The sequence below is a fragment of the Cyprinus carpio genome, chromosome B7, assembly GCF_018340385.1.
Source record: "Cyprinus carpio isolate SPL01 chromosome B7, ASM1834038v1, whole genome shotgun sequence".
Taxonomy (NCBI): Eukaryota; Metazoa; Chordata; class Actinopteri; order Cypriniformes; family Cyprinidae; genus Cyprinus; species Cyprinus carpio.
This window is the reverse complement of record NC_056603.1, coordinates 36,923,797-36,942,381: the sequence shown is the minus strand read 5'-3', so window position 1 is coordinate 36,942,381 and position 18,585 is coordinate 36,923,797. Positions and strand designations below refer to the sequence as shown.

The following is an 18,585-nucleotide window of genomic DNA, read 5'->3' as shown; positions in this document are numbered from 1 at the left end:
CAAGGAGTGAGAGGCTGCAATATATAGAGTGGGAAGAAGAAAAACGTGGACAGTGAGACAAAGGAGGGGGTGGTAAGAAAAACGGGGGAGGACAGTGGTCTGACAGAGATAATTTCAAAAGCTACAAATGCAGGTGAGCTTGATCTTCCATGTTTGTGTGAGAGAGTTGCCTGCTGTTTTCTGATGGGAGACTGTATTCAGTCGGGAATCAAACTGGACTTTATTGTACATCTTGACTGGACAAAGACTGGTGGTTGACAGTGGGTATTACCTTGTTCTTTTGCTACTCAGACAGTTTTCAGGAATATAATATGCAGGTAAGAGCATTACATGAAAACAACTGCTGTAGATGGAATATATATATATATATATTTCTTGTAAACCATGTTTATCTATTAATATAAAGGGAATCTTTACTGAAAGGGCCATATTTTCTGTAATTTTTTTTATGTGAATTGAGAATGAACCATTAAACGCCCCTCACAAGTCAGCACCAAGGAAAGAAAAGTCCTGCACATGGCATTTGCTTGTAAATCTTGATAATATTTGATTGTATGTGTGTATGTTTATATATACTTATTTATTTATTGTATAAGACAAACATTTTAGGTCCTGTGGCGAGCCGTAAGTTCCACAATTTTTAATCATATTAGTTCCCTTTCAGTCAGTCACTCTCAACGTCACTTCGGTGACCGACGAATTGGGATCTCGCTTCGAGAGACCAATCTAATACAAGTGTAAACTAAACAAGCCAATGCACATTGGCATGTGATGATTGCATCCAGCTGCCACTGATCACAACGTTCTGCTCCTGCCAATATCTTTGCGTGTGACGATGAGTTCAGCGCACTCTAGGAAGCTTTTTGTGTTGGCAGACGGTGCTTCAGCGGTGGTTGTTCCTGTGTAGAGTGGGTTGCGCACTTCAGGCTGCACTACACCCTGTCATGCTGCAAGCGGCCGTTTCCCCTGTGCGTCTCAGCACGTTAAAGAGCATTTCCCTGAAAGAGCCAGTTTCTCTAAAAGAGTACATGGCTTCTCCTTATTAAATACGACTCACAATCTTTTTAAAGATGCCATTTCATCCGTGTGTTTCTGGATGTGGTCGTTACCTGGCACTGGGTGATGGTCACAATCGCTGCCTCATGTGTCTGGGCATTAAACACGCTGAGGTGGCGTTCGTGGATGAGTCATGTTCCCATTGCCGGAAGATCACCAATTTCGGAGCTGCAGGCCAGGTTCCATTTCCTCCAGGGTGGTCGAAGCTCCGTTGCCTCTGCCGTGATCTAGTGTTCGTCCTGGCAGCAGCCAGGCAAGGACTACTTCGGGCAGTCTGAGGATTACAGTGGTGGCAAACCCCTCAAGGAACCAATCCTCGGGGGACCATCACTCTTTGCAATCAGTTGAGTCGCCAAAGGAACCTGCTGGGCCTTCTTCAAAGAGGTACCAGCGGTATCCTTCGGTGCTCCTTCCGACGACCGGATGTTGATCACTGCATCAGAGTGAGAGCTCTCTGGAGAGTGGGTAGTGCTACGACAACAGTGACTGGTCTTCTTGTTGCGAGCCCCGCCCTACACCCAAAAAGGGTACAAGAGGCTCGCATGGGGCACTGGAAGGGGCAGCATCCATGGCACTTTGGTAGGCATCCCAATTTGTCAGTCACCAATGTGATGTCGAGAGTGACCGACTGAATGGGAACATCTTTCATTCCGTTCCATCCCATCGCCATGGCTGCTGTACCACCGCTGAGTGGCCGGGTCACCAGCTTGGCTCCTTAGCGAAAACCTGGTATGCTTTGCACCGGCTGTCTTTTTTTGCTCATGCTGTGATCGGCAGCAGCTGGATGCAATCATTGCATGCCAATGTCCATTGGCTTGTTTAGTTTACATTCGAAGTAGATTGGTCTCTCGAAGTGAGATCCCAATTCGTCGGTCACCGACGTGATATCGCCGATCCCTGTATGGTATAAAATACCTTCTCAGAAACAAACTATTGAAAGCAGTGCATACACATTTAGCAATAAACTAAATTGATTAAGTGAGGTGGAGTGAAAGTGTGAAAAAAACATGAGCACGATGTTGAAATAAGTATTTAAAAGCAGAGGCTGAAAGATTAAAGGCTGGACAGAAAGATTAAGACAGACACACACTCACAGTCCATGAGAATTACAGGCCCCCGGGGCTTCAGGGTCCAGCACTGGTCACTCCATTATTCCAGTTGACTGTCTTCTCTAGCCCTGGATACAGAGGTTAGACTTAGTCGGTCTGGAACTATAGGGACTTCCATATAAAGCTATTTGCTGTCACGACATACTAAAGAATCTTATTTGTTTACAGTTCACTTCCACCATCACTTAAATTATGCACAATATTTACTGTGTATTGCTTTTGGCTGACAGAGTGGCCCTGTTCCAAAACTTAGTTAGCTGCTTTGCGGTCTGTCTACCTAAATGCTTCATAAATTGCATTTAATTTAGAACAGTGTTTTTCAAACCGGTCCTGCAAGCACCCCTAGGACCTAACATTTTGTATTTCTCCCTATATCTGACACACCCATTTCAGGTCTTGCGGTTTCTACTAATGAGCTGATGAGTTGAATCAGGTGTGATAAGGGAGACACTGAAAATGTGCAGTGCTGGAGGTGCTCGCAGGACCGGTTTTAAAACCACTGATTAAGAATGATCTAAACAAGAAAGAATTCCACACACCCGATTGGTTCTGCCCAGATTTTAATATGTTAGTATGAAGAGTTTGACATTAGAATGTTACTAAGTTAGCGACACAACACTCTATTAAGCATGGTATACATGCAGCACACAAATATTAGGTGAAATACTACATTTTAATTAGAATCAGCGCTATCAGTATACTTTTACAGTATTGAATGAAATGTACGTTTATTAGCAATTCACTATGGGACTGTTCTCTGTGAAATATACATGTAATGCTGTATTAAATTTTGGTCAAAGCAATGTCTCTTAGTCTGCAGCGTATTTATGTATAACTGCATATATAGTGGCACAATATGATTGTCAGTCCTAAGTGCTATATGCTAAATATGTTTCAGCTTTCAGCCTTTCTCAAGTTATGGCAAAGTAATGAGTGGTTGGAGAGCGATACAAAACTCTTATTAGGTTAAGTGTTCACTTGGAGGAGGAAATACTGACATGAATTAGAAACTGAATGAATAGAAACAGAAGGATGAATGAATTGCTCCTGCTGAAAGCACAGTTTATTTTTAAGCACTATCTACGCTATGCTGATTCACTAAATAAATGATGCAGATCATGCAACAAAACAAAGATGTCTACAAAATCTAGGCTAAATGCAATTTATCCTTCACAATTCTGAGTCACATTCAACACAGTCTATTCCAAAACCTAGTAAGCTGTCTACATAGACAGCAATTTAAGGGACAACAAGCATGAAAAATAGAGTCTCACAAGTTACTATTCTTGTGTTATATGTGTTTTTTATGACAGAGGCTATGTCCACAAGTATACTAAGTAAAAAACAGTATGTTTTAGCTCTGTGTACATACAGTAGTAGATGTGAGCACAAGTAAATAAGTTGCAGTTCACTTTACAGCCACTGGTGTATTTCTAAATTCTCCTCTTTAAATATCGGTTAAACGTTTATTTCTTATTCTTTCAAAAAGTGTACATTATTTGCAGTGGTATTACACAATATTACAATATTACATACTTATTAGATCTATTACACATTTTCATGTATATTCATTTGTAAGATAACTTACCATTATTAACAGTCTGTTATTGTTAAAATGAATCTTTTTTTTTTTTTTTTTTAATAACAAGGCAGCTTATTGGGTTTGGAAACAAAGATATATACACACTTTGAGCATCAGTTAAATTTTACCTTTTGGTAGAGTTTCAGCAGATCATTTCCAACTTTCACCAAATGTGAAACGAACCACACTTGAAGGTTTAAGTTTGATTCTGATCTCACAGATCTAATTCATAATGGATTAGACACTGCAAATGCAATGTCCTGGCTGGATTCATTAGAAGAAACCCTGGCCTACTTCCTACTAAATGCATGTGTAGTAAAAGATGTAAAACTTTTTGACAGATAGTGAGAGAACGAGAGAGAGAGTGTATGAGTTTGGCTGTGTGTGTTGGTGTCCAGCTGAGATGCTGTCATAACTGCCAAGAAGCCCCAGCAGAGCTTTCTATTTTAATGTTCACATAATATTTATCATGCTAAATTTCTTTTAGTATGCTGAGAGCTGGAGTCTAACTCCCAGCAGGGTTCTGCTTGTTTAAAAGCACTGAAAGCAGTCGTGGCTAATGTCAGGGTTCTATTTGAAGAGATGTTGCAAGAATTATAAGACTGAACAGATGCCATTACTGCCATCATGGCCAGAAACACCTTTCTAATTGTAATATATTCATAGGTTTTTATTTTAGTTCATGTTTTTTTTTTCTGCAGCACTATTAATCTCCCAGAAACAATGTACTCAAAGCTACATTACCTAAAAATAGAAGAAAATATGAATGGCCCTTGCCTGTGCATAGTTCTTTATATATCTACCATTAAATTCTCAAACAAGCCAGTATTCTAAGTTTGTCCTGAATTTCTATTCATTGTAATTCCACTTCCTTACAATCAAATTCGCATTGCATTTCCCAAATAACGCTATTAAGTTAAATACATTTAGAGGAGTTTGTTAAAATAGCATTTTAAAATAACAATACTATATGACCAATAGCAACAGTGATGCATGTCTAAGCAAACATCTTTAATAGCTATTGGTACAAAGAAATTTCCATGAGCCTCGCCAATTAAATTGAGGCCCGGTTTCACAAACGGGGCTTAGCTTAAGCCACAAAAATGCCTTATATATATATATATATATATATATATATATATATATATATATATATATATATATATATATGTATGTATGTATGTATGTATACATATGTTCTTTGTTCTGTCTCGCTCAAGTCCAAAGCTGTTCTGACCATTTCTAACAATAAACTTACTACATACAGTGTCTTGTTTCACTTATCTTCATTCAACACATGTATTAGACATCATATACAATACAACCTTAGACAAAGTCAATAAGGTAAATATATTCTCAATATAATATAAAATAATATTCAATATTATTATATTTCTACACACATACAATTTCATACTTTGCAAAAAGAAGAAAAAATTATTTAAATCTAACATTACAATGACATGTGATCGTATAGTGGTTATTTTGTAACAATTACATACCTGCAGTTTATTAAAAGACAGGACAGGGATTAACGGCACACAAAAACACTCTCTTGTTCTTTGTTCTGCGAGAGTTGCGAGAAGAGAGAGAAAAGTGAACCTCTGTCCCCATTAATACTGTAACTGCAGCTGATTAACGACTCAAAGATGATACATAGCTACAAATACATAAAATGAAAACATAAAATGACGATATACTTTAAACAAAGTTTAACTGCATGACGTTTTAAGAACATAATCCACTTTTATCATTTTATTTAAGAACAAAATTATCAGAAAAATACCCCCAATAAAAAAAGGCGCGGGCGGTAACTTGAATCAACTCATTAACAGCTCATTAACACAAAACTCACAATATACTGAAAAATAACGCCAAACGAACAGATTATTTGACTCAATCCAGCATCTAAACATGTCATCCACTGATATCAACCACAATTGTAACTCAATGTGATATATTTTAACTCCTTGTCACGGAGCACATTTGCAACGTACCTGTCTCGCTCAAGTCCAAAGCTGTTCTGACGAGAGCGGGACGCGATTGGGCAATTCAATTAAAGGAAATGACATCACACAACATAAAATACTATACAATATTTTTAAACCAAAATAAAAATACACAGTTTCCGTATAGTCCTACAAGTTTGTTAATAATGACATGTATGGTGAAAAATGAAAATAAAAATAAAATATAATTTCTTGGAAAATGTAAAGTTTGCTGGAATGGTCAAACTCAAAACACTACATATATATATATATATATATATATATATATATATATATATATATATATATATATATATATATATATATATATATATATATATATATGCCATGCATCCATTAGGCTACTGTATAAAATTACAGTACACAATTACAAGCCAAGTATATGTAGAACTTAACTAGAAATATTAATTAGATTAAGTACAAGCGTTGGCCAAATACACCTCTAATTTTATGTATACTTGTCAATATAAGTTGTTTACTTAGTAAACTCAGTAAATTCAATTAAGATAATACCATTCTTAATTTAAAAGAAGTATATTAATGAGACTATTAAGCCATTATTCACTTTAATTGTTTGTTAAATATGTTTGGCAATCCACCTTTTGAATATTCTCCCTCTGTATATTTGCTGTTACCAATTCAACATAATATTGGAGACTGATTTGCAAGCATACATTTACACAGGATTGTTATCATCACCCTTTCAACAACAAGTGTAATACAAGCGTAATAATAAGCTTTAATTACAGTGTATTTATGTTTAATTGTACAAACCATGCAGATTGTTTTCTCTGCTCTTTTACAGGGTTGTGATCCACGGCTAACAAAAGAACCACCCAAAATAATGACTTGACTTATTTATATCGCTGCCTGTTAGAAGCATGAAGACTGTACCAAGGCTTCACTACTGGCCATCTTTAGTGTACCCAAGGAACCAGGACCTCAGCTTGGGATAATGGAGACTGCTAATCAGACAGTGAGTGAATCTCAAGGTGCGGACAAACTTGGCACCTCTTTGCACAGCCTGCTGCTGTGGACTACTAAACCGAACGCTGGCGGTTATGTTCATGGTTAGCCTGGCCTTTGCCATTGTGGTGGGAAATGTGGTGACGCTTACTGTTTTCATGCAGACCCGGCATTCTCGAACACCTCAGGGCTACCTCAAAGGTAACAACAATAATTTACATATAGAATATGTTCAGGATGGCATGCAAATGTATTCCACAGTGTTCTCAGTTTTTCCCCCCTCAGAAATTTCATTAGAAATATTAACCTTTTTATATAGACGTACACACACACACACACACACACACATATATATATATATATATAATTATTTTATGAAATTCGAGAGCTTTCTGACCATGCATAGACAGCAACGCAACTACCACATCCAAAGTAAGGACATCAATAAAATAGCTTCATAAAATTAAGGTTAAACCACTGATGTCGCATTGGACTATTTTAATGATGTCCTTACTACCTTTCTGGGCCTTGAATGCGATAGTTGTGTTGATGTCTATGCAGGGTCAGAAAGCTCTCAGATTTCATCAAAAATATCTTAAAGGGATAGCTCACCCCAAAATGAAAATTCTGTCATTAATTACTCACCTTCGTGTCGTTCCAAACCTGTAAGACCTCCTTTCATCTTTGGACACAAATTAAGATATTTTTGATGAAATCTGGGAGCTCTCTGACACTGCAATAGACAGCAACACAACTGCAATGTTCTCAGTCCCAGAAACATAGCAAGGACATCAGTAAAACAGTCCATGTGACATCAGTGGCACAACGCATGTGCATGCTTTCCCCAAAACATAATCAACACAATAAGCTTTGTTTACATTCAGCATGTGCATGCTTTGTCCTGAACTTTTCTCCTCCCATATCCGCACTTTTCCAAATTTATCCTGTGCCGCACTCAGTTACGTCAAGTCCAGCAGGAAAGCATATCTCTAGTGCAAAGAAAAAGTCTGGTGGATTCTGAGCAATTTGCTGTACTTTATATTTGTCTTGCAGTGTCCCTGGCCTTCGCTGACATGATGGTTGGAGTGTTGGTGGTGCCATTTTCTGTATACACTGAAATCTTTCTGATGGTGACCAGCACTCCACCGCTGTGGTACCAGGGCATTTCAACAGCCTCACTGGAGGGTGGATCAGGACCTTGGCAACCCTGCATGCTGATAGGTCCAGTTTTTGCTGGATGCACTTTTGTCTCAATTAGTACCATCTTTCTGATGACAGTGGAGCGCAGTGTGGCAATCCTGCGTCCGCTGCATAAAGACACTCTTGTGACACGGCATCGCACCCTTTTCCTAATTGTCTTGTCCTGGGCTGGCAGCTTCTTACTGGCAATGGCTCCGCTCATGCTGAGCAACAGCTTCACGCTAGAGTACAATGAATGCAGCCGCATGTGCAACTATGCACCCTTACTAATCGGACATCAGTTGCCACCAGATGCAAACATCCTTCTGCTGTTTCCAGCCTTTGACTTCAGTTTACTGGGTGGGACATTAGCAGTCAATATCTTGTCCTTCACCAGTATCCGCCGATACTCCCGCAAACGAAAGCTGCTCTCTGAGGGAAGTCTTGGCACAGATGCAGGAGTCGGCGGGTGTCCCCACAGGCCCTCTTTTTCTGATATCAAAGCAGCTAAAACCATTGGGATCCTAACCTTTGCCTTCACAGCCTCATTCTCTCCTATCGCAGTATTTGTGCTGGGGAACGTAGTGGGTTACACCTGGTGCAACTTCTCCTTTTTTGCATTTTGGATTCTGACAAGCAATAGCTGCTGCAATGTGATTATTTATAGTGTGCGGGACCACCGTTTTAGGAAAGGGCTGACTTTGCTCTTTCAGCGGGACAAAGCGCAACCTCACCCAGAGAAAAGCTGAGATTTTTTGGACAGGAGCTGGGCAAAGGCTGGCATTGACTTCACTTTCTTCACCTCCCATCACTTTCGCCTTGAGAGATTAAGAACTTGCTTTTCAGGATCTCTTTCACAAATGGATCAGGGACAACAATAAACATCATTCCAGGGATTCTGGCAGTTGTCATGATGTTTTACAGAGAATAATAGTCTTTATTAGCATATCCCTGCAGTTATTTATTTTTTATTCAGATACATATGAAATACAGGGACATGCCTTATTGATTATTGCGTTTTTCAGCATAAATCTGTAATATATGTATGTGAGACATTTTTAATGTGGTTTATAAAAATAATTAACATTTTGAAAGAGTTCTATTTGTACCTAATCTGGCTCAAAAACAAAAAAAATTAAAAAAAATAGGTAGGTGTAATTAGGTAAGTCCACATAAACAAACCACACAACCTTCCCATGTGCAATCACATGTTAAAATCACATGTGAAATGTAAAATCATGTTGTGAATGTGTGAAACTCATGTTATCACATATGAACACGTGGACATATGTGGGCTTTTTTCATGGAAGGGATTGACTTGAACGATACAGCTGAGGTACTCTTTGTAAACAAAATTTAAATACAGTATTGTGGATTCTTCTTTCCATTTTTAGATTTTTATTTCTATAGTAGAAAACTATTAGAAAAATAAATAAATAATAATAATAATTAAGTGAGGGAAAAAATACAATATGTAAGTAGATTACCTTTGTAACAACTAGCTGACACCTTTAACACTGTGAAATACATAATCAGTGCTATATTATTGATAGAATAAGACTTCAGAATTTTTAATAAACAATTTGAAGCAAATGTATCCCCTGTGTTCACTGAGTGTGGATAATAGTAGGTGACAGGGCTAAAAGTCTGTCAGTCTTCTGTTTAAATATTCACAGCTTCAGCAGCAGAACCACATAAAGCTACTCAGAGTACACACTGACTGCCTCAGGCTGTAACTTCTTCCTCACGTTCAAAGGCTATTTATATATATATAACATATTTTCATTTACAGATATCTTTAAACTGCATGTAATAAATAAAAAAATACAGTATTTTCTTAAACTTCAAAATTAAATAAAATCTACTTACTACTTAAGTAGTTTTTAACTCGTCTCTTAAGTAATCCAACATGTTCTGCGTGACACTCACGGTGTGCAATACCTGTGAAGACTGACACACAACCTTCACTCCACAGACTTTAAAATTCCTCTGCTTACATGATGTATTTCCTGTATTTGGCCATGTAATTCATCTGCTTACATTTTAAAATGCATTTTTAAATAGATTTCTGAATGTATGTTCAGTAGCCCCTATAACAGACGACACAATTTAATGATTTCATTTGTGGTGTGTCTAAATAAGTTATAAAAAGCAGTTTCAACTGTAAAAAAATATATACATACTAAACTTTGCACCAATAAAATGTGCAACACTTTATTATTTTACTACCAAATTATATGCTATATCTTATTATCATTAATATTTACCTTAGTACACTAGAAAGGCTTCCGTGACATCTTGAGAGATTCGAATAGTTAGCATAGAGAGTGTGGATTTAGTTTGCTTTGGAATTTTTTGGACCTGGGACAGTCTTGTTGTGCACTTACTTCCTTTGCACACGTTCTCAAGTATAAACGCTCACAAGTGGCCAAGACTGCAAATAAGGATATTTGGACAGGCTCAAAATATACTCAGCCGTGGATTAGAGCATATGGATGGGTTTGACACATGTGCAAATTCCTCCATCCTGTAAAATCACCATTAATGTTTACCCCATTGTCTTTTTTTTTTTTTGTGTGTGTGTGTGTATAACACCCTCTGGCTCAGCCTGCAGTGGTCACATGCCCCAAAATCATTTGATATGGACGAAAACTTAACAGTTTCAGTTAACCTTAATAGATATAGCATATAATTTGTTAGCAAAATGTACAGTGTTGTAAATTTTATTGGTACAGAGTACTTTTTTATAACATAACTAAACATACCACATTTAAATGTGTCATCAGTTACACATAGGGACTTCTTAAAACACATTTAGAAAGTTGATATTAAAGTGCAAAGTATTGAAAATAAAAATATGAATGTATAAATAAATAAATCAATTTAAAAATATATATATATTGCAAAATGTACTTTTCATGTGTTGTATGCAAAAACAAACAACCTCACACACATCTGATGAATCTTAATTTTTTTTAAGTATGAGGATGAGTAAATTTTGAACATGGCTTCAAAATATCTTTGTGTTTTGTTTATTTATGTACTTGTTTAAAAAAAAAAAATGTTTTCAAGATTTTCGCATACCCAGGATGAACAGCCAGTCAGTGGATCCCCTGGTGCTAGTGTTACACATACACTATATAAAAATATAAAAATATATCACACACAAAATTTTTTTAAAGTATGAGGGTGAGTAAATTTTGAACATGGCTTTAAAATATCTTTGTGTTTTGTTTATTTATGTACTTGTTTAAAAAAAAAAAATGTTTTCAAGATTTTCGCATACCCAGGATGAACAGCCAGTCAGTGGATCCCCTGGTGCTAGTGTTACATGTACTTTATTTAATTATTTATTTATTGTAATAATTTTCAAAGAATTTGATTAACTTGGTTTATGCATTTCTAATTTATTTACTATTATTTGCTATAATTATATATATAGGCAGCTATATCCAGCACCCAGGGAGCAACTGGGGGTTTAGTGCCTTGCTCAAGGGCACTTCAGCCATGGGTATTGAAGGTGGAAGAGAGCACTGTTCATTCATCACAAACCACAAACCCACAACTCTTGCCAGCACCAAGACTCGAACCTGCAACCTTCTGGTTACAAGTCCAATTGTCTAACCATTAGGCCACAGCTGCCCCTGTTATTTGTTATTTGTTATTTGAAATGTTAAATTCTGTTAGCTATATGAACATTTTTTTATTTTATTTTTTTTATTTTTTTGCCAATCTAGGGTGTGCCCTGTTATACTAGTTATAACTCCAAATGATTCCTCTGGGGTGAACTGGTAGCGTCGCCCACATTTTTCAGAAAACCATTGTTTCTATGTATACTGTACATCAAGCTGTATGTTCATTGATTCACTGGAGCAGACTATAACAGCCTTCGCTGTGGCGTGGGTCATAGCTGGTCGTCCCACCTAGAGTACTACACCAGAGTTAGGAATCAATCTGTTCTAAAGGGCAGTTTGCCAAAATTATGTTTCTATTTAAATATTTTTTAAGGATTTGATTAATTTGGTTAATTATAATCTAATTTGTTATCGATTCATTGGAGATCTGGTGTTAAAAATCATTTTTGGCATGTCTTGGCACCTATTGTGTGACCTGTGTACCACCCACCACAACCTTACAGGGCACACACTAGTCCTAACTCCAAGTGATTCCCCTGAGGTGAACTGGTAGTGTTCCGAAGGCCATTGTTTCTGTGCACAAACCAAGCTGTAGGATCATTGCTCATCATCCTGAAAGATTTGTGACACCACATCCAACTCCAAGTCCTTACCTGGATTGAATAGACAGGCTCACAGGCATTGAAGGGTTTCCTGAAACAGATTATAACGTCTTGGTTACGTATGTAACCCTCGTTCCCTGAAGGAGGGAACGGAGACGTTACGAATGGGATCTCGCCCGAGAGCCCAATCACCTTCGAGTGGTACAAAACGAGCCAATGGTACGCAAAGTACCTTGGTCTGCGGGATTTGCATCGCGAGCTCCGCCCCGCAAAGCGGGTATATAAGGAGCAACGCGAGCAACTCGCATTCAAGTCTTCGCTGAGGAGCCGAGCCAATGACCCGGCCATTCAGCGGAACAGCGATGTGGCAAGGGGACATAACGTCTCCGTTCCCTCCTTCAGGGAACGAGGGTTACATACGTAACCAAGACGTTCCCTTTCAGTCAGTCACGTTCGACGTTACGAATGGGGTCCCTTACAAAACGCCACATGGCTGTCTTCCAGCGACCCTTGTGAGTGATAGCACCCTGTCGTGAAGCCAGCACGAGTGAGGGCCTATAGCTCACACAGAATACACTGGGTAGCATATTCCAGCTGGATGTATGCTAGCAGGCCGCCTGCCCGTGGGAGGACTTACCGAAGGCAGGTATCTACCAAGGCGGTGATACATAAGAACTCTGAGGTACCCAGCCCGCAGGGTGGAAGTTTCAACGACAGAGCTGGCAAGGGGCTTGCCAAGGGAAAGACACCATGCTGCAGAGAGACTTACTGTGGAGATACACACGTGGGATTACCCAGAAGAGAGGAATCACAACACATGGAGGCACCTAGTCCCACACAGGGCTGACCAAAGGGCATGTACGCAAGTGTTGGACATCAACAGTGCTGGAGGAACCCAGGGTTCCGACTGAGGAACTCACCTGAGGGGAATAGCGCACGCATCCAGTCCGTGGAGTGGAATGGCGCAGCAAGCGGATTGACACAGAGCAGGTCCTTACTGGCCCGAAGGGGCGAGTACCCGGGAGGACACGGGCTCTACACGGAGATTATAAAATCTCACGAATGTGTTAGGTGTCGCCCAGCCCGCAGCTCTACAGATGTCTGCTAGCGAGGCGCCATGCGCCAGCGCCCAGGAGGAAGCTACGCTCCTAGTTGAGTGAGCTCTCACCCCTAGGGGGCATGGCAGGTCTTGAGCCTGATAAGCCAGGACAATGGCATCCACTATCCAGTGGGATAACCTCTGCTTGGATAACCTCTGACAGCCTTTCCCTTCTGCTGGCCTCCGTAACAGACAAAGAGCTGGTCTGAGGTCCTAAGGCACCGAGTTCTGTCCACATAGGTGCGAAGCGCACGTACTGGACAGAGCAGTGCCAAGGCTGGGTCTGCCTCCTCCAGGGGCAGCGCTTGCAAGTTCACCACCTGATCCCTAAAAGGAGTGGTGGGAACTTTGGGCACGTACCCAGGCCGGGGTCTCAGGATAACGTGAGAGTTAGCCGGCCCGAATTCCAGGCACGCTTCGTCAACTGAAAATGCCTGCAGGTCCCCGACCCTCTTCACCGAAGCCAAAGCCGTCAGGAGCGCCGTTTTCAAAGATAAAAACTTTAGCTCTACTGAGAGCAAGGGTTCGAAGGGAGCTCTCTGCAGTGCTGATAGAACCACTGCGAGGTCCCAAGAGGGGACTTGCTGAGGGCGAGGCGGGTTAAGCCTCTTTGCTCCTCTCAGGAACCTGATGATCAGATCGTGCCTCCCAAGAGACTTACCTTCAACAGGGTCATGGTGAGCCGAAATGGCGGCCAACATAGACTTTGAGGGTGGAAGGAGACAGCCTTCGTTCCAACCCCTCCTGAAGAAAGGAAAGCACTGACCCAATCAGACATTTCCAGGGGTCCTCACGCCGTGAAGAACACCAAGTGACGAAGAGGTTCCACTTCAAAGCATAGGCGTGTCTGGTGGACATGGCTCTAGCTGAAGTGATGGTACATACAACCTCCACAGGCAAGGTACCTAAACCTTCCGTGACCCGTCCAGAACCCACACATGTAGGTTCCACAGATCGGGACGTGGGTGCCAAAGGGTGCCCCGTCTCTGAGAAAGAAGGTCCTTCCTCAGAGGAATTGGCCAGGGAGGGGCTGTCGCGAGGAGTACAAGTTCGGGGAACCTGGTCTGGCCGGGCCAAAAAGGCGCAACCATGAGGACCTGCTCCTCGTCCTCCCTGATCTTGCACAACGTCTGTGCAAGAAGGCTCACTAGGGGAAAAACGCATACTTGCGCAGGCCCAGCGGCCAGCTGTGTGCCAGGGCGTCCGTGCCGAGGGTGCCCTCGGTCAGGGAGTAAAACAACTGGCAGTGGGAATTTTCTGGAGAGGCAAACAGGTCTACCTGAGCGTCTCCGAAGTGTTCCCAAATCAGCTGAACTGACTGGGGGTGGAGTCTCCATTCCCCGGGGCGAGACTGCTGCCGTGAGAGCTCGTCGGCTGCACGATTGAGCCTGCCCGGGATGTGAATGGCACGAAGCGACCTCAGATGCTTGTGACTCCACAAGAGGAGATGGCGAGCGAGTTGCGACATGCGGCGGGAGCGTAGACCACCCTGACGGTTGATGTACGCTACGGTCGCAGTGTTGTCCGTACGGACCAGAACGTGCTTGTCCTTCAGCAGGGCCCTGAAGCGGTCCAGAGCAAGACGTACTGCTAGCAACTCAAGGCAATTGACATGCCACTGAAGTCGGGGTCCTGTCCAGGAGCCCGATGCAGCATGCCCATTGCACATGGCACCCCAGCCCGTGGCAAAGGCATCTGTTGACACAACAACATGTCTGGACACCGGTTGTAGGGGCACGCCGGCCCGTAGAAACAAGGGGTCCAACCACGGGGTGAAGTTTCGGCGGCAGGCCGGAGTGATGGTCACTCGGAGCGTGCCCCGTTGCCATGCCCATCTCGGGACTCGGTCGTGAAGCCAGTGCTGAAGCGGTCTCATATGGAGTAACCCGAGCGGTATGACTGCCGCCGCGGACGCCATATGCCCCAGGAGCCTCTGAAACAGTTTCAGTGGAACCGCTCTCTTGCCCTCGAATTGTCTCAGGCAATTCAGCAGTGACTGCGTGCGCTCGTCTGTAAGCTGCGCGAACATGGCGACCGAGTCTATTTCCATACCGAGAAAAAGAGATCCTCTGCACAGGGGAGAGCTTGCTCTTTTCCCAGTTGACCTGAAGACCCAGTCGGGCAAGGTGTCTGAGCACCAGATCCCTGTGCTCGCACAACCGTTCTCGAGAGTGAGCTAGGATCAGCCAGTCGTCGAGGTGGTTGAGGATACGAACACCTTGTTCCCTGAGAGGAGCCAGGGCTCCCTCCGCGACCTTCGTAAAGACGCGAAGAGACAGGGCCAACCCGAACGGGAGAACCTTGTACTGATATGCCTACCCCTCGAAAGCAAACCGAAGAAACGGTCTGTGTCGAGGAAGAAGGGAGACATGAAAGTACGCGTCCTTCAGGTTGATCGCTGCAAACCAATCCATAGGACGAATGCATTCGAAAATGCGCTTGGGCGTTAGCATCTTGAACGGGAGTCTGTGCAGAGCTCGGTTCAAAACACGCAAGTCCAGGATTGGCCGTAACCCACCTGTCTTCTTGGGTACTATGAAGTAAGGGCTGTAAAAGCCGGACTTCATGTCGGCTGGAGAGACCGGCTCTATCGCGCCCTTTGCCAGCAGGGTCGCGACCTCCGCGCGCATGACAGGGGCATCCATGCCCACCATCGTCGCGCGGACACCCCGAAACCTGGGGGGACGCCGGGCGAACTGAATCGCGTAGCCGAGCCTGAGCGTCCGGATGAGCCAGCGGGAAGGCCTGAGGAGCTCTAGCCAGGCTCCCAGAAACCGAACCAGCGGGGTCAAGGGGACTACAGGCGTACCCACGGTGGGGCAGCGTGGTGGAGCAGACAGCCCCAGCATGGGAGGCATAGCGTCCCTTAGCGGGGGCGGGGGTGGAGTGCGGGCACTCGTCTGACTCCAAGCAGCAAAGAGGGCATGAGAAGGCAAAGCGTTCTCGAGCCGGCTTTGCATGGAAACTGGCAAGGGGAGAGGAGAACGAGAGCAGCGAGGAAGCACGTCGCCAACTGTCGTTCGTGGCCTCTTGGGACCCGGAGGTAGAGGAAACAGCGCTTTTAGTGAAGGTTTGGGTACCACCGGCCGCAGGGCCAGTGGCGGAACAAAATGAAAATGAGAACAAAGGATTCTCCCCCGGCCCTCCTCCGGGGGAAGGAGTGGTCCTGCTACCATCTCCTGACGAGCTGACGTCTCCAACTCCAGGACGCCCGTCTCAGGAACGCCGCTTGGCCTGGCGTTTGGCAGGCTTAGGGGCAGAGACGGGTTGCGCCGCCCTTCTGCGGCCATCTCCTCGCTGCGGCCGGGGTGAAAGCTGCTGCTGTGGCCGAGCGGGAGTGGAGGAGGCCACAGGGGGGCGCCCTCGGTGACGAGCAGGCTGCGGCGGCTGCGCCGGCGGCGGGGTGAAAGCAGCAGTGGGCCGCCGGGGCAGGATGTGTCTGATGGCCTCAGACTGCTTCTGGGCGGCAGAGAACTGCTGGGCAAAGCTCTCTACCGAGTCGCCGAAGAGGCCATCCTGGGAGACCGGGGAGTTGAGGAGCTGAGCCCGATCAAACTCCCTCATATCTGCCAGGTTCAGCCATAGGTGGCGCTCCTGGACCACCAAAGTGGACATCACCTGACCCAAGGAGCGCGCAGTGACCTTCGTCGCCCGGAGAGCGAGGTCGGTAGCAGTGCGCGCCTCCTGCAAAACCCCTGGGTCAGCACTGCCCTCGTGCAGCTGCCGGAGCAGCTTGGCCTGATAGACCTGAAGTGAGGCCATGGCATGCAAGGCAGAGGCGGCCTGGCCCGCAGCTCTGTAAGCCTTGGCCACAAGAGTGGATGAGAACTTACAGGCCTTGGAGGGCAGCTTGGGACCACCACGCCAAGCGGAGACGCTCTGTGGTCACAGTTGCATCGCAACAGAACGCTCCACCGGGGGAATCCCAGCATACCCCTTGGCCGCCCCACCATCGAGGGCAGTGAAGGCGGAGGACGGTTTCGGGCAGTTAAAGGTGCCTTCCATGAACTGGTTACTTCCTGGTGCACTTCCGGGAAGAAAGGAACCAGAGGGGGGTGCTGGCGATCCGCATGAGCAGCCCCCAGGAACCAATCATCCAGCCTCGAGCGCTCGGGACAGGGCGGAGGATTCCACTCAAGTCCGATGCTCTCCGCTGCCCGGGAAAGCACGGCCATCAGCTCGGGATCGGACTCGGACAACGCTGGCACTCCCGAGGGAGGCAACGCAGCCGAACCCTCATCTCCCGAGGACTCAAGCCCGCCTTGTGATGCGGCGATCGACATACGGTACTCTTCGCGAGCCCCGAATGAGATGTCAGGAGCCTGAGAGGGTCCAGCAAACTCATCCGGAAACTCAACCGGCTGCGGCGTATGTGAGGGGGGTGTGGTCCGAGGAGGTTGGCTCGTCGGGGAAGCCCACACCGTAACCCTCAGATCACCCTGGCCACCAGCCGAAGTAGCCCTCTTACGAGAAGAGCTAGAACGGGGTGTGGCAGAGGGGACTCTATACCTTTTAAGGTAATCGAGTCTCGATCTCAACGCCGAGATCGTCATGTCCCCGCAATGAGAACATGAGCCATCCACGAACGCAGTCTCAGCGTGCTGAAAGCACGTGACACAGCGATCGTGACCGTCACGAGGAGCGATGTATCGACCGCACCCAGAAACGCACGGGCGAAATGACATCTTTAAAAAGACGCAAATCGGCCCGTATCTCTTTTTGTGAAAGAATCTTGCTCTTTCAGAGGTGTTGAAGCACTCAGGGGAACGCGGGAGCTGTCGCAGGAAACCCAGACGAACCGCTGAATCGCGCCGTCACACCAACACCAGCTCTTGTAACACTCCGGTGATAGCAGCAAGCGATGTGCTCGGCTCCGAAGCGAAAGCTTGAATGCGAGTTGCTCGCGTTGCTCCTTATATACCCGCTTTGCGGGGCGGAGCTCGCGATGCAAATCCCGCAGACCAAGGTACTTTGCGTACCATTGGCTCGTTTTGTACCACTCGAAGGTGATTGGGCTCTCGGGCGAGATCCCATTCGTAACGTCGAACGTGACCGACTGAAAGGGAACAGCCTTTGCTGTGGGCTCACACCAGAGACAGGAACCAATCCAACCTAAACAGTAAGTTTTGAAATGTTTTGTAATTTTAAAAATGAATTGAAAGAAATATTGAAAATGAATTGACTGTATTTATGTTCATTTATTTATTTTATTCTCATTTAAATAAAATCTTATTCATAAGCAATTCACAGAGAATTGAAGAGAAAATTCATAGAGAAATTTAAGTAAGAATTTTTGCAAACCTAGGTTGTGCCCTGTCTTACCCAACACAAGTTTACAACAGTCTGAA

The 18,585-nt window shown here is 44.1% G+C and overlaps 1 pseudogene; it reads left to right on the top strand.

Moving 5' to 3' along the window:
- The first annotated feature begins 1,142 nt into the window (after positions 1-1,142).
- LOC109102685 lies at positions 1,143-9,841 on the top strand (annotated as a pseudogene).
- Positions 9,842-18,585: the final 8,744 nt, after the last annotated feature.